This window comes from Chenopodium album, chromosome 14 (genome assembly GCF_948465745.1).
Source record: "Chenopodium album chromosome 14, dcCheAlbu1.1, whole genome shotgun sequence".
In the NCBI taxonomy this organism is placed as follows: domain Eukaryota; kingdom Viridiplantae; phylum Streptophyta; class Magnoliopsida; order Caryophyllales; family Amaranthaceae; genus Chenopodium; species Chenopodium album.
The window spans coordinates 37,510,543-37,525,197 of NC_137847.1; the positions used below are offsets into that span (position 1 = coordinate 37,510,543).

Here is a 14,655-nt window from a genome sequence, read left to right on the forward strand (position 1 = left end):
CTCTTCCTCCTTCTTAAAGAACCCCAAGATGGAGCTTATCAAGATTAAATAAAAGTTTTAAAAAATAAATAGTTCAATATCTCGAGGCTAAGGGTCCTCACCACCACGACCACCAGCAGCCTGGTCAGCACCAGCAACCGGCCGACCAGTAGTTGCCAAAAGTCGTCACAAAGTTTAACTCACTGTTTTGTTTGTAGTATTATAATAAACCATCTATATATTAGTCTTGTTCTTATGTACTTTAAATTCCAACATCTATATAATAAAAAACAAATGGAGGATAGAAATCTAAAAAACAAAATAGGAGAAGCTATGGTAAGTTGCAACTTGTATAGGTGAGTAGCATGTGAAACTTTTGACAACTTTTACAAAATAATTATGAGAAGAAAATTGCATGTAGTCAAGTCTAAAAAAAATTAGCTTCATGAAATAATAGGCAAAATTTAATTTATGTAATAAGAAGAAATTTATCGTACTTCCGGCCATAAATTGCCTACCATTTTAGGTGGCCTTGTTTACAAAATAAAACGTAAGCCGACCATCAAGGCGACATTTTGAGAGTTTAGCCCGTCCATATAGGCGGCTTAAAATGCAAATTTTGCCCTCCATAAAGGTGGCTAATTTGCTTTAAAGTGGCTAATTAGTTGCCTTGGCGACATTTACTAGTAGCGGTGGTGGCGGTATCTTTATCATCTCTTCCTCTCTTATAAGTAACTGGGGGGGGGGGTTTGGTTTCGGTGGGTGGTAATGGGAGATTTTCATTAAGGTTAGGGACAACTTGTGGAATTTTGACGGTTTTAGCGACGTTAGTGTTTTGGGCTTGATTTGTACTCCTCAGACTGGTTGTATTATTGTACCACAAGGTTCAAGGTATGTCAGAGCAAGGTCGGGGTCAAGGTATTGGCGAGTAGTTGGGGTCGGGATTTGGGTCGTCGCAGTGGGGGAGGCATGCTGACAAGTGTCGGGGGCAGGAATAGGGACAACGTGTCTGTAGGCGGTGTTGTAGGTGGTGCCTCCATGGTCCATGAATGCCTTTCTTGGAGAAATCTTCGTCGGCATTGGCGTTGTTAATAATGTATGCAACTTGGGAGTTGCAGTTGGTGTAGTAGAAGTGGCCATCGTCGTCCATGTAAGGCCGAGGTAATCAAAGTACTGCATACCAATTTGCTTGGGTGAGTTTCCGCCATTGTTGGTGATAGTATCTAAATTACCCTAAAACCATGCAAATTTAAGCACTAAGATAGGAGAGATTTTATGTTGGTAGTTTGAGCGAATTCCAAGCGATGAATGAAGCTCTATATAATTGATAGCTTGCTATTTTATATGATTTTAGAGTGGTTTTTAATGTTGAATATGTGAGGAATCGATGCCTTACTTCATTATTTACTCTATTTTTATGCATATTTTTGTATATTACAAGCTTCACAGGTTGTTATTGTTTTTGATGACATTTTAGGCCCAAAGAGCATACTACGAAGCATCCCGGGAAAGTATGCAAGGAACTTTGAACCAAGATCGAAGAAGGAAATGAAGAAAGGCCTTAAACAACCCTGCACGGTGTTGTCAAATCTTGCACATCCGTGCAGGAGTGCTCTAGCCATCCAGAAGTTCCTGCCTCACCATTTCAGAGGTTGCATGTCCGTGCAGAGTTCTTCACGTCCGTGCCACATATTGCACGTCCGTGCAGGATGCCTCGACCCAAAGCAGAAGCTACTGATTCCATTTTAGAGGCTCTTTCGCACGGCCATGCATATCATGGCACGTTCATGCAAGATATCTTGCACGTCCGTGCCAAGCCTGACACGTCTGTGCAGGACTGCAGTCGAACCCAATTCTTGTTTTCTCCGTCTTTTTATTTAGGGGTCTTATAAATACCTACCTTGAGCTCATTTGTACGGATCTTCTTCCCTTTAGTCTTCTTAGGCCTTTAGTTTCTTAGAACTCTCATTAATTAGCATAGATCTTCTCAAAACTCAATCATTTGTAAGAATTATTTAAAGTTTGTTCTATCAATTTCAACAAAGATTTTTCTCAACTTTGAAGCATCGACTAGTAACCTCTTTCTCTCTCCTTTGTTGTTTAATTTTCTGATTTTATCTTTGATTAATTCTTTTTCTTACTTAATCCTTATTAATTGTTCTTGCATGTTCAATCCATCCTTGCTTTATCTCTCTCCTAACTTACTTGAATCCATGAAAACACTAAATTTAATTGTTAGAGTAATTCCCACCATCACCATGTTTAGTGAGTAGTTTCTTAGTTAAGGGTTGGGTGAAAACCCAACCAAGCCATGGTTGATTGACTTGGATTTATTCATGTTCTACCTTGGATTGATAGTTGTTTGTGCTTGAATTGATCGTTTCATGTGTATTTTGATGGCCACTTTATGCTCATGTGTTCATCCCTGTATTTACATCGAAAGATGGGGTTTTGGAATGAGTCCTTTCTTGTGCAATTAGATCATGCAATTTTCATAATTATGGATGTTTGGTTTCATTAAATAGGATGCTTTAATGTGGTAATTAGGTGAGAAATCCCAATTATTTGTGCTTCATGCTAGCTCGGAACGATCGAGAGACAAACTCGAGCTAGAAACCCCCTTCCTATTCTTGAGACTTAATCCTTGTTATGTTAGTGCTTAATCTAGGGAATACTTATGTTGTGACTTTGAAAGAAGCTAATGTTAAGTTCCTTTTCTATCTTCCATGTATGCTCACGATCTATCCTTGTTATTGATTCTTTGGTTTGGTTGGTGTTGAATCTTGTTTCCCCTAGCGTTCCTCTATATAGAAGTTAACTAATCAAAACCCAATTTGTGACCGAATTAGCTTACAACCGTTTCATATTCTTGGTGTTCTTTATCCATTCCCTGTGGATACGATCCTCTACTTACCCTAGATTTGTCTTAGGTTGGTTTAGGTAGAACTATTGTTTGGTTTAGGGTGATTATCCAACGACCGATTATTCCTCTACCAAAATGGCGCCGTTGCCGGGGAATGACGTTAAGCATTAAGTTACTTGTGAAATTTGTGAGACTAGTTCATTTTATTGCTTTATTCTTCTATGTTTTTCTTTGACTAACCTACTAATCTCCCATCTAGTCTTCTTTGTTTTATGCCCAAATGCAGCAATAGGACACTTTCTCTTGTGCTGTTAAACCTCGAGCTTGAAAAACTGGTAAGGGTAAATCGAAGAGAAAAGAGGGAGATAGCTAGTAGTGCTACATCAAGTGAGCCATAAGTGGTAGTTGAGTCTAACCATTCTAGTTATAGTTAGGGGTGAGCAAAAAAAATGGGTACCCGGTTCCGGACCCGGAACCGGTTTGGACCTGGCGGGTCCAGACCTAGAACTGGTCCCACCAGTTCCGGGTCCGAGTCCAAAAATTAGGAACCGGTTGTAACCGATTCCAGTTCCAATTCTTGAAATTGGACCCACTACCCGGAACCAGTTCTTCAAGTCATCTGAAATTTTGGAATTCAATAAACAAATGAAATATTGGGCCTTTTTTGTTATTACCATCCCACTTACTCACAACCCATTCATCTTATAAGGAGTACTTATTATTAAAAACCCTAAAACTACTCTTCACCGGCCACCAAATGCACCATCTTCATAAATTTCACCAGCCACTATCATCTAATAATTCATCAACCACCCTTTTCCAAATTCTTAGATCTATATTAAATTCTTAATTATTATTATTTTTTTTTTACGAAAAACATATTATGAACTTGTTCTCTCTTACAAGTTCTCATTCATGGCATCTGAGGAAGTCGAAAACACCACCATATCAACGGAGAGCACACCAATGTTAAGAGAACGAGAGAAGAGGTGATAGTTAAGTGCAGTGACCCGAAGAAGAAGCCCGATTATATATTAAATTATAATTTTTATAGGTTATTTGACTCATACTTATTTGGTAATGTATAATTCATGTATTGGTTAGATATTAGATCTAATTTGTTCATCTCAATATTCTAGAAATTTTCTATGATTTGAAGTTTTTCTAAAGGCTGGTCAACTATAACACCAGGTACTCGGTTCTGGAACCGGTACCCACTGATATGTCTACTTTATATGGTGTTTTACCCAAGTCCCTTGGTCATAATTAGTAGTGTTTTTGGCTCGTTAGAGCCACTTTTATTACTAATAGGTTTTTTCAAGTGTTTTCGTAGTTTCGGTTGAGTTTTGTAGGGAATTGCATCTTTGGAGATTTTTCCCAGGATTATTGCGGTACAACTATGAGCATTTAAAGGCATGACCGATTGCTTTTGGTGACCGAGTATTCAAGACCCGAAGTGGATATTCGAATTGGGCCAAGAATGGAGCCCAATCCAAGTCCAGCATATAGCCGGGCCCGATAAGGCAAGCTTTAGCCCGATCAGGCAAGCTTTAGCGCGTGTTTCTGGGGAGGCTTCTTAAACGATTACTTAGTTTCTATTTAGGAGTAATTTCGGGTTATTGTATAAATACGATTTTAATGCTTTTGCTTCGTACCTCTTCTCTTAGACTTTCTCTCTCTACTTAGCTTTAGATTAGTTTCTCTCTCTACAACATTGTTCTCCATTTTTGTTCTTAATTCAACTCCTTAATTCCGATTACTTTGGTAACGATTTCTTCTACTTTAATCTCATTTATTTTACTTTATTTCTTTCATCATGTTTCCTTTAATTTCTTTGTTTAGTTTATGTTCGATTATTTCTGAGTAGTTTTCTTTCTAGGGTTTATGGGGATCCATAAGTAATATGAAGGGGTAAATTATTATTGTTGGTTATCAATGCTTGATTAATTTCCTGTTGATTTATTTAATGCTATGCAATTAGATTAGGCCTGGTTTAATTGTATGAGTTTAGCAATATTGATTCAAGATTCGAGAGATGAGAATTGATGTTTAGGTTAGTTTCAATAGGCGGACTAATTTATAAATGGTTAAGTCGAGATTCGAGAGATGAGATTTAATACCGGTAAATTAACTCTGTGATTGTAATACGTAGTGAAAGCCCTTTATGATCTGATTAATTGATGCATTGATGATTGATTGTTATGTTTTATCCTGGAATATTGTTTATTGGTGAACCTATGTCCTAGGCTTTTATTTCATTGATTTTCCTCCTACTTTTATTCCTTCCCACTTATACTCTTAGTAGTTTAGTTCCCTTTTATAATAACAAATTGGCTAATTGATAATTTAGATTGTATTGATTAATTAGGAATAAATTAACTCGTTTCCCTATGGTTTGACCCTTCTTCCCTATCTGCATAGTTAGTGGACTTAGGTATTATTTTTGATTGGGTGATTATGACTTTAGCCTGTCAAAATTTGGCGCCGTTGCCGGGGAGACGGTTTTAATTTTTATTTCTGAAGTTTCTTTGTAGTCTAGATTACTTTCTCTTGTCTCAGAGAACGTTAGTTCTTTAAGGCAATTCTCATAATTGTCTTTTTAGTTCTTTGTTTATGCCTAGGGGTTCCAGGTCAGGTTATATTCCATTTGATCCTGAGATCGAGCGCTCTTTCCATAGACAAAAGAATCTTTACAGACAAATCTTGGCAGGTTCTGGGAGTAACGATATTCCTAACGATCCGCCAACTGAATCTAGTGATTCAGAAGTTCTTTCAGATTCAGAATCAGAGATGACAACACCTAAGAAGCTCAGCGATTACTCGCAACCGTCCCTGACGGATTTTCCACACCTTTCGCCTACTCCAGATCTCGAGGGAGTCCAGTTCGAGATCAAGCCCCAATTCATAACTATGATAAAAAGGAAGCAGTTCGGTGGAGCCAAGGGTGAAGACCCAAATCTTCACATTGCAGATTTTTGTCAGTACTGCAATACTATTAGGCAGAATGGGGTTACGCAGGACCAGATCAGGGATATTCTTTTTCCCTTTTCATTATGTGGAAAAGCTAAACCATGGTTTAATGGTTTAAATAGAACTGCACTAGGTATTACTAACTGGGAAACTCTTGCTTTGAATTTTTATAACAAATATTACCCTGTAGAGAAAACAGCTCTATTGAGAAGTGTTATTCAGAATTTTGCCCAAGAGCCAGATGAAGCGCTATATGAAGCTTGGGAGAGATTCAAAGATCTGTAGAGGGAGTGTCCCCATCATAATCTGGCACAGTGGCAGTTGATTCAAGCCTTTTACAACGGATTAAGAAATACATCCATTACGATTCTAGACTCCGCGGCTAGTGGTAGATTTATGAGTCTTAATGTTGATGATGCAGGTCAAGTTATTGAAGATATGGCAATACATAATTCCCAATATGGGAATTCTAGAGGCTTTGCGAACAAAGGCAAACACCACATTGATTCAGTATCCTTTTTGCAAGCCCAACTTACATCGATTTGCCAGAAACTAGATAGTCTTAGTACTGCTATTCCTACTTCTGTTGCTAATGTTTCTGCTGTTTCTAATAATTCTAATGAAGCTTTTTGTGAAAATTGTGGTATTGTAAGACATTGGGAGCAAGATTGCAAGAGTTCTATAGAGCAGGTTAATGCCTTCCAAACCTATATGCAAAATAACCCATACTCCAACACCTATAATCCTGGACTCCGGAACCATCCATACCTATCCTATCGGAGTACCAATGTTAAAAATCCTTCACCTCCACAACAACCACAACAAGCACCCCCTTCACAACAAAAATATTACCATCCCCACTATAACTAAAAAGCCCCAGCACAACCCCTACTCCATCTTCTAACCCTGCATTGTTAGAAATTAGAGCGATGTTAACTAATATGCAAAAGCATAGGGAGAGTAGAGATACACAGATTAACTCAATTATAGCCCATAATAAAGTCATGGATACCCAAATTGCCCAATTATCTTCTACTCTACAAACTCGCCAACAGGGAGTTCTACCATCGCAAGGAATACCACCTACGGATCATGCAAATGCAATTACCCTAAGAAGCGGTTCACACTATGACGGGCCCCCTATGCCTAAAGAGGATGAATCTGATTTAATTAAAATTGCTAATCCTGATTCCGTTATACCTGATGTTCCTGCAGGGCTCCAAGATAAAACTTACATTTCTGATACTACATTGCAGGGTACAACTTCAGGGAAGGATATTACTCAGGAGAAGAGTAGAGAAGCACAACAACCAGTTATCAAACTACCATTCCCAAATCGTCAATTGAAAACTAAATTGGATAAGCAGTTTGGTAAGTTTTTGGAGGTTGTGAAAAATTTGCAGGTAACAGTTCCCTTTACAGAGCTTATTACACAGGTTCCTGCATATGCTAAATATATGAAAGATATTCTGACTAGGAAAAGGGCCTTTAATGAGGTAGAAACTGTAGCTTTTACAGAGCAATGTAGTGCTTTATTGCAAAATAAATCCCCTCGTAAGTTAAAGGATCCTGGTAGTTTTTCTATCCCTTGTCATATTGGTAATGTCTTCATCGATAAAGCATTGTGTGATTTGGGTGCTTCTGTTAGTGTTATGCCATCGTCTATATGTTCTAAACTTAATATGGGTGATTTAAAAGTTACTAATATTACTCTGCAAATGGCAGATCGTTCTGTTAAATACCCCTTAGGTATTTTAGAGGATGTCCCTGTTAGAGTTGGTAAATTTTTTATCCCTGTCGATTTTGTTGTTTTAGACATGGCTGAGGATACACAAATTCCCATTATATTAGGTAGGCCTTCCCTCCATACTACAGGAGCCATAATTGATGTTAAAAATGGTAAACTAACCCTTTCTGTTGGAGATGATAATATCACTTTTAATTTAGGGAAGGTTTTGAAAGGACCTATGCTAGAGGAAAATTGTTGTTTAATTGATGTGATTGATATAATGGATGATATCTGTGAAGAAAGCTTACCACAAGTTCTTGAAATGGATCCCTTGGAAGAAATACTTTGTGGAGATTTGTCTGTAGGTGATGCGAGTATTTGGAGAAAATAGGTGGATGCCATTGAGAAAGCTCTTGCCATAGAAGAACTCGATCCTAAAGAGAGTAAGAAGGTAGTAAAATTGGTTCAGGAATCAAAACCTGCAGAAGTGAAGAAACCTGAACTAAAACCTCTCCCTTCTCATTTAAAATATGTTTTTCTTGATGAGCAGGAATTGTACCCTGTGATCATTAGTACTGCACTTGATGACCCTCAAACTTCCCAACTTCTAGAGGTTCTTAGAACCCACAAAAGGGCAATAGGGTACAGTATTGATGATCTCAAGGGTGTTAGCCCTGATTTTTGTATGCACAGGATACATCTAGAGGACAATTATAAGCCCTGCATTCAACCCCAGAGGAGGTTGAATCCTAATATGCAGGAAGTAGTTAAGAAAGAGGTGATGAAATTACTTGATGCAAGTATTATCTATCCTATTTCTGACTCTAAGTGGGTAAGTTTTGTACAGGTGGTTCCTAAAAAGGGTGGGATGACTGTGATTAAAAATGAGAAAAATGAATTAATTCCCACTAGAACTGTTACAGGGTGGCGTATGTGCATTGATTATCGTAGACTAAATATCGCCACTAAAAAAGACCACTTCCCCCTTCCCTTTATTGATCAAATGCTTGAAAGGTTAGCTAATCATAAATTCTTTTGCTATTTGGATGGGTATTTGGGATTTTTCCAAATTCCGATTCACCCTGAAGATCAAGAAAAGACCACATTTACATGCCCTTATGGTACTTTTGCATATCGTAGGATGCCCTTTGGTTTATGTAATGCCCCCGCTACCTTTCAACGTTGCATGATGAGCATTTTTTCTGATTTCATAGAGTCTATTATGGAAGTCTTTATGGATGATTTTAGTGTGTATGGTTCTTCATTTGATGCACGCTTAGCAAATCTCGCTAAAATTTTGAAAAGATGTGAAGAATGCAATTTGGTATTAAATTGGGAGAAATGTCACTTTATGGTGACAGAGGGAGTAGTTCTTGGTCATATTGTATCTGATAAGGGTATACAGGTAGATAAAGCTAAGGTTTCTGTGATTGAGCAATTACCTCCTCCAGTTAATGTTAAGGGAGTTAGAAGTTTCTTAGGTCATGCGGGGTTTTATCGTCACTTTATCAAAGATTTTTCTAAAATTGCTAAACCACTAACTCAGCTCTTACTCAAGGATGTCCCTTTTGTTTTTACTGACGAGTGTCTTGAGGCTTTTAACAGGATAAAGCAGGCTTTGATATCGACACCCATCATATGTGCACCCGATTGGAATCTTCCTTTCGAGATTATGTGTGATGCAAGTGACTTTGCACTAGGAGCCGTGCTCGGACAGAGAAAGAACAAGATTTTGCATGCTATTTATTATGCAAGTAAAACTTTGGACGAAGCCCAAGTTAACTATGCCACTAAGGAGAAGGAGTTTCTTGCTATTTATGCTTTAGAAAAATTTAGATCATATTTAGTTGGTTCTAAAGTTATTGTTTTTACTGACCATGCAGCACTGAAGTATTTGATAGCCAAGGCAGAATCAAAGGCTAGGCTACTCCGTTGGGTTCTCTTACCCCAGGACTTTGATGTTGAAATAAAAGACAAAAAAGGTGCAGAAAACGTTGTGGCAGATCACTTGTCACGTATCAGGTATGATGAGGGTAAGAATTCTCTTCCTATAGATGAATTTTTCCCTGATGATCACTTGTATGCAGTTGTAGAGCAGCACCCATGGTATGCCGATTTTGCTAATTATTTAGTGGGTGGTACTCTACCCCCTGACGTATCCTACCAACAGAAAAAGAAATTCCTTTATGATGTTAAACATTACTTTTGGAATGATCCTTTTTTGTTTAGTGAGTGTGCAGATGGATTATTTCGCAGGTGTGTTCCCGAATGGGAAGTCCGCGACATTCTTACTAGCTGCCACACTTCACCTTATGGTGGACATCATGGCCATACCAAAACAGTGGCCAAGATTAATGAGTCAGGTTTCTATTGGCCCACCATGTTCAAGGATGCTAACACTTTTGTGCAGGCTTGTGACTCTTGCCAGAGGACTGACAACATTTCGCGGCGGCATGAGATGCCTCAAACCGGGATTTTGGAAGTAGAAATTTTTAATGTTTGGGGTGTTGATTACATGGGACCGTTCCCTTCTTCAAATGGGAATCGTTATATACTTGTCGCCGTCGACTATGTATCCAAGTGGGTTGAGGCCATTGCCACTCCTACCAATGATGCCAAGGTGGTCCATAGACTTTTCAAGAAGACCATCTTTCCACGATTTGGAGTACTTAGAGCTATAATCAGTGATGGAGGATCTCACTTTCATGAGCGGAAGTTAGACACCCTTCTCAAGAAGTATGGTGTATACCATAGGACAGGTGTCGCCTATCATCCCCAAACTAGTGGCCAAGTTGAAGTTTCCAACAGGCAAATCAAGGTCATATTAGAGAAGGTGGTAACCAAATCAAGGAAAGATTGGAGCGATAAGTTGGATGACACCCTTTAGGCATACAAAACTGCATTTAAGACCCCAATAGGTACTACCCCCTGTAGACTTGTGTACGGTAAAACATGTCATCTTCCGGTGGAATTAGAATACAAGGCATATTGGGCTATTAAGGAACTCAATTTGGATGCTAAGCTAGTGGGAGAAAAGAGGTTACTTCAACTTAACCAACTCGATGAGTTTAGGTTGATGGCCTATGATAGTGTACGAGTCTACAAGGAGAAAACCAAGAGATGGCACGACAAGATGATCCTTCCAAGAGAGTTCAAAGAGGGTGACAAGGTGTTGTTGTTCAACTCTAGACTTCAACTTTTCCCAGAAAAGTTGAAGTCAAGGTGGTCGAGTCCCTTTACTGTAAAAAGGGCTAATAAGTTTGGTTCTGCGGAATTGTTTGATGAGCAAGGTAACGAGTTCAAGGTTAATGGTCAAAGACTCAAGCTATACCATGAAGGGGCTACGATCGGTGCGGGTGAATTAGTTCACCTAACCGGTTCCGGTTCACCTTGAGTTACATTGTGGTAAGAGGGTCGCGTGGGACCTAGATAAACCAGCGCTTTGCGGGAGGCAACCCGTATTTCTTGCTTTACTATCTTTTTTTCCTTTCTTTTATTTTTTATTGTATTTTGAGAGGTGAGGAGAGTGCAATTTTACTTTTCCCAAGTGTCTTTTTGCACAGGTTTTGAACAAGTAAAGAGTATTAAAGAGAAAAAAGTTAAAGAAGATTGAGTGTCTCGAACTGGACAGGGGCCCGATCGGGCGGACCTCGCCCGATCGGGCGCAAGATTAAGGTTTAGATCGAGCCTTATGCTCGCCCGATTGGGCTATCACACCCAATCGGGCGTGCAAGCGAGCTAAAAATCGAGCGAAAAATCGCCCGATCGGGCTACTCCTGCCCAATCGAGCGTGCAAGTGAAGGAGAAATCGAGTGAAATTTCGCCCGATCGGGCACGAAATCGGAGAAATCGAGTGCACAAAAAAGAAATCCAGGGCGAATCATCGCCCGATCAGGCGAGGGAATCGAGCAAGGTTCAACACCCCCTCTCGCGCCCGATCTGGTGCGCAAGCTGAGAAAAGGAATGCTGAGAAAAGAAATCGACTGAAATTTCGCCCTATCAGGCACGAAATCAGAGAATTCGAGTGCACAAAAAAGAAATCCAGGGCGAATCATCGCCCGATCGGGCGAGGGAATCGAGCAAGGTTCGACACCCCCTCTCGCGCCCGATCGGGCGGAGCTCGCCCGATCTGGCGCGCAAGCTGAGAAAAGGAATGCTGAAGATTCGCCCGATCGGGCGCGCCTTTTACCCAGGTTATCAAACCCTTCTTTTCTTTTATTTTTCTTTTCACTTTCCTCCTTGTTTCTCCTCCTTCAAACACTCTTTCTCTCTCTAAACTGCATTAAGAAACACTCCAAACTCATCTTCTCTTCAAGACCTCCTCAAATTCTTCCATCCAAACTCAAATATTTTTACATATTCTTAAACCTCTCACCTTCCTCTACATTTTCCATATACTTTCCACTAATTTCTCTCATAATTTTTGAAAACCCTAAGAGAGAGAAAGCTTCAAAGTTTTTCAATTCACCTTCAATGGCTCTCAAGCGATCAAGAACACAAAGGGGTGAAGTTCAAGGCAGCAACAACCACCTATGGTTGACCCGGAACTCCAAATTCCGGGGTGGAGCGAGGTGGTGGTCACTTTCGCCGAACAAAACGCTATGATGCACAACCTCATTACAAGGCAGGTAATTTCTACTCGTTTTGTTCATCATCCCACTCTAGTTAGATTAGGAATTGATAAACCTGTGGAAAAATTGTTTCTAGCTTATGAGTGGTTTCTTTCAAATGCATTATGATACATATGATTATTTGATCGTGGAATTTATTTCTAGCTTTAATATGATTAAATCTAATGCTATTATTACTCATGTTCAATTCCGATTGCTTAATAATGATGTGAGAATGACTTTGAAGGAATTTGGTAAATTATTTGAGTTAAAATCGGATAAACCCATTGAACCATCCCAAGACCATATTACCGTAGTCTATCAAAAACTCACAGGGGAGGGTTTAACTAACCTCCAACATGCCAGGGGAACTTGGATTCAACATCCCATGCTAAAATTTTGGCAACGGTTTGTTGGCCTCACCATCTTTGGGAGGCATGAACCGGCCAATGTAAGGAGGGATGAGCTAGAGTTGTTGGCCTCCTATGTGATCCCTAGAGGCAAGAAATTGAACATCCCGCATAAGATAGCCCAACACTTCCAACAGGCGGCCAATGCGGCCGAGGGCGGTAGGTCTAGGGCACCTATTTATTTTGGTGGGTTCGTTACCCATATTGCGGTCAAACACCTAGGTTTCTTCCCTACCGTCCATAGAAAAGTAGAAGGCTCTACCCTTATGGACCTTGCTTACCTAGGAGGCCTTAATTGGTTCCAACCCATGGGTGGCGAGATGTGGTGGATAATCCACCGAGAGTCGGGTAGGAGGGACCAAGCCTTTAAGCTACCTAACCCCACCTTGACTAAGTTTGAGAAGGGTAAGCCTTCCTATACATTCGAGTTAGATGGTCAAGGGGAGGCTCAAGCGGCTCACCATACACCACCCCACCCACAACCTCCATTCCAACCACCGCCCCAACCCTACACGCATGACATTCTTACCTCTTCCGTTGATTATAACATTGATCCTAATGCCCCATATGACTTCTCGGCTTTTAGGAGCCAATTAGATAGGATTGAGAGGGGACAAGGAAGAGTAGAGGGTTTAGGGCGAAACCTTGACACTAAAGTAGGTTCTCTAGATAGACGGGTTGGGCATGTGGAGCGAAACCTAGGGAGGGGTTTATACCCCATGTATAATTACTATGCCCGCCGAGGGGCTATTCCCCCCGAGGCTCTTGTTCCCGATTGGTTTCAATACCCCCAAGGAGGGTATTCTACCCCCGGTGCCTATGGTAGTTATGTGGACTATTCTTCGGTCCATGGTTATGGGGTCGATGCTCCTTTTGGTGGGCTTGGGGGGAATGTGGACCCTAACTATTTTGCAGGTGGTTCGGGTTATGGAGGTGTCAGTTCGAGCCATGGAGGTACCGGCTCCAGCCATGGCGGAGGCTACTCGAGGATGGACGAGGATGAGGATGAGGATGAGGATGAGGAGTAGCTACTCCTAGCTACACTCCTAAATCAATGAGGGCATTGCTTGATTTGGCTTGGGGGAGATCATCTTGTACATATGGTAATTCTCTCTCTCCTTTCTCTATTTATTGCTTTCTAGTATAGATTTATTTGCTTTCTAGTGTAGTTTTTATTGCTTTCCTATATGAAAAATACAAAAAAAATATAAAATTAAAAAAAATACAAAAATACGTTCCAATGAATTATGAATCATGCTTCCCTATGCCCCATACTTGAAAAATATTGTTTTGATTCTTGGTATATGATGATGAGCATTGTGGATTTGTTGATCGTGATTTGAAGTTTGATTGCTTGGATGCCTTAACATGTGTCAATTTTGTCCAACTACTTGTGAATATAGTGCTTGACTAGTTGATTTGGTTAGGAATGTGTGTTAGTTCCTGGTATGTCAATGAATTTGAGTATTGGTTTGTAACTATGAGTAGTGTTTCATGGCTCATTATTATGCACATGAGGAGGACGAAGGCATTTGTTCTTTAGGTGGCCTTATTAGTTACATTTGTTCCCTTCTTACTACCCATGTTGTTGCCTTGACTTTTTGTTGTTTATTAGCCACATTACAAGCCATATTTGCCCCATTGGTTACTAGTCCCAAGCTTGGCTTGGGGGAGCTATTAGTGAGTAAGGTGAGGGAGTTTGTAGTGTGCTTATTATTTGCAAAATTTGGGTGGGTTTTGAGAAGTTATTTGTTCTTGATTGTATTTTATTTTTGATGAGTTTGGAAGTTGAATTGTCTTGAAAAAATAAAGTACGATGATATGAAAGGAAAAAAAGAAGTTCAAAAAAAAGAAAAAAGATGTTTAATGTTCAAGTGTTCTATGTGAAGTTTGATCAAAAGAAAAGAAAGAAAAAAATTGAGTTTCAATGAAAAATTCATGTTTGATAGTTTAGAGTTTGTGATTCACTCGAGTTCTACATTATTATATTTTTATGAGTGAAATTGTAAGAGTTGGGATTGTTTGATATTTTTGGAGTTGTATTTGGTGGATTTTTGTTGCAGTTGGTTATGTTGGAGATGTTGATCATTATTT

The 14,655-nt window shown here is 39.7% G+C and overlaps 1 non-coding gene across 1 annotated transcript; it reads right to left on the minus strand.

The window, feature by feature from the left end:
* Nucleotides 1–6,013: 6,013 nt before the first annotated feature.
* On the minus strand, nucleotides 6,014–6,120 carry LOC145580421 (small nucleolar RNA R71). The gene has a single exon (XR_014099468.1). It is a non-coding gene; the product is annotated as a small nucleolar RNA R71 (small nucleolar RNA).
* Between the last annotated feature and the right edge of the window lie 8,535 nt (nucleotides 6,121–14,655).